Source organism: Bison bison, unplaced genomic scaffold (genome assembly GCF_000754665.1).
Source record: "Bison bison bison isolate TAMUID 2011002044 unplaced genomic scaffold, Bison_UMD1.0 scf7180017864529, whole genome shotgun sequence".
In the NCBI taxonomy this organism is placed as follows: domain Eukaryota; kingdom Metazoa; phylum Chordata; class Mammalia; order Artiodactyla; family Bovidae; genus Bison; species Bison bison.
Window position 1 is genome coordinate 700,668 of NW_011495079.1, and position 2,449 is coordinate 703,116.

General features: G+C 41.1%; 1 protein-coding gene across 1 annotated transcript in view; it reads left to right on the forward strand.

Moving 5' to 3' along the window:
- The window catches only part of GPR50 (G protein-coupled receptor 50), a 185,510-nt gene that overhangs the window by 63,151 nt on the left and 119,910 nt on the right, over positions 1-2,449 (forward strand). The window lies entirely within an intron of this gene.

The window sequence follows — 2,449 nt, forward strand, 5'->3', positions numbered from 1 at the left end:
AGTCAGACACAACTGAGAGACTAAGGAACAACAATAGCCAATCCAACTTTTCATTTATTTGAAATAAAGGCTAGCAAATTATTTTGGAGGTAAGTCTTTATAACTAGCAGCTTTAACTGTCATTTCTTAGCTAATCATTTATACATGAGATCTGTAAATGAAAAACAATTTTTAAAATTAGAGAATCTCAAACACTGGCTCACAAAAGCAGGTTTTGCATCTACTTGCTCCTGTAACATGTGGTTGGATGTAATCTACATCTTAATATACATTGGATCTTCAAGCTCATCATTCTCAATGTCATTTAAAAGGGATTGTTGACAAATCATGCTTTATGCTTCATAACAAGTACACATGGAAAGGAAGAACATATGTCAATTTTAAAATGCAAAAAGTCTGAATTTATTTCTTAGAAATGTTTTATTATTAGCATTATTGTTATGAGAAGAGATTGTAAGCCAGAAAAGATTGAGAAGTGTGAGTTTACCTGTTTCTCCAACTCTTTCCCACTCTCCCCTCCTGTCTCCAGTCTCCATCCCACAGAAGAGCACAGAGGAACCAGTGGCAAGGAAATAATGTTGCCTAAGGCAACATCCATTCTGGAGAGTGGACATATGTGAACACAGGTGTATGACTTTGAGAGTGTCAGTGCAACTGTGAATATGGGTGTGTGTATGTTTGTGTCTATGAGTGATTTGGTGTATGTCTGAATGAGTACATGGGTGTGTTTGTGAATGAATGCATGAGTAGATATAGATGTAAGTAACCAGGTGTATAAATTCATGTGTGTGTGACTGTGTGAGCAAATGTGTATGTGTGTTTCTATGAGTGAGCATGTGTGTGAATGTGTCTGTGTGCATGAAGCCACCCAAGCCCTGAGGAAGAGAATCTGGGTTAACATGACTGGGGAACAGGGAATTCGAAAACATACAAGTGTATTAAATAAAACTGATTCCTGGTATCCTGAGTGGAGCTGAGAAGAGTGATGGCATGTCTTTCTCTTCTCACGTGGTGGTTAGTCACAGAGCAGAATGGGGCTATGTTTGCTTCGGTAGAAGCAGATGCTGTGTGTGTGTTGAAGGGGGAGTGATGAGGAACACTCCATGAAGTGGACCAACCCATCAGCCCAGGATGAGGGCAGCTGTGGGTAGCAGCAGCCAGAACCCACACCACCAGTGCAGCGTGGAAATCTCCCAAGCTCTTTAGTCTGGCCCTTGCTCCCTCCCTCTTCCTCCCTCTCGCCCATCCCCCCAGGACACAGACACCAAAGTGGTCTCCTGCCTCTGTCTTTAATAAGCTCAGAAGACAGTAAATCATGGTAATGAGAAAAACAAGGCGCACATCTGCTCCTGATGAAGCATTGCACGCGGACTGATCAATTGCTCTAGAAATTGTCCTTCGGACATTACTCAGAATGAAGTTGTCCTGCCAGAGTGCGGTTTCCTATATGTAATTGGATGATGTGTCCCTCTAGTGGGACCATTGTCACGTTTTCAGTTTAGGCCTGAGGAATTTGGGGTTGTGTTTCCAAAGTGCTTTTCAGTCTGTTTTTTATTTTTTTTTTAACCTCAGAGCCTATTTCACACAAAAACAGTTTTAGCAAGGGTGGTGAATTTCCATAATTATCTGGCAAAAAGACATGCTTTGACCCCTGAAATGTTTTTGGAGTCTCCTGTCAACGTTGACTCCCCTACCCTCACTGCAACTCCCCAGAATGTAATTTATCTGTGGCAAGGATGACAGGCAGCTTGCGATTGAAAGCATCCATGGACCTGGCTCCTCTCTCAACCACCTCTGATTCTCCCAGGCCACATCCAGAGTCACAGGTATGGGCGTTAGAAGTATACAACCTCTTAGAGCTTCTAAGTACTGCTCCCATTGGAATGTATGCCTCCATTCATTAATTCATTCTTTCATTCATTCAACACTGGTTTAGACAATTGGGATACATCAGTGAAGCAAACTAGGATCCCTGCCCTTCTGAGGTTGACTGCATAGCAGGTAGAGATAGATATAAAGGAAGCATCTTAAATGAGGAAACAATATAGTATGTTAGCAAGTGTTATGGAAAAAAGAGCAGGATGCAGAGGGTCATGAGTATTAAACAGAGTGGTCAGAGCAAAACTATAATTAGAAAAGATACATGCACCACTGTGTTCATAGCAGCACTGTTCACAATACCCCAAACATGGAAAAACCTAAATGTCCATTGACAGATGAACAGGTAAAGAAGCCATGGCACACATACATAATGGAATACTACTAAGCCATAAGAAAGAATGAAATGATGCCATTTGTCATAATGTGGATGAACCCAGAGTCTGTCACACAGACTGAAGTAAGTCAGACAAAGAAAGATAAATATCGTACGATACCATTTATATGTGGAATCTAAAATATGACACAAATGAACCTATCTATGAAACAGAAAGAGACTCACAGACCTAAA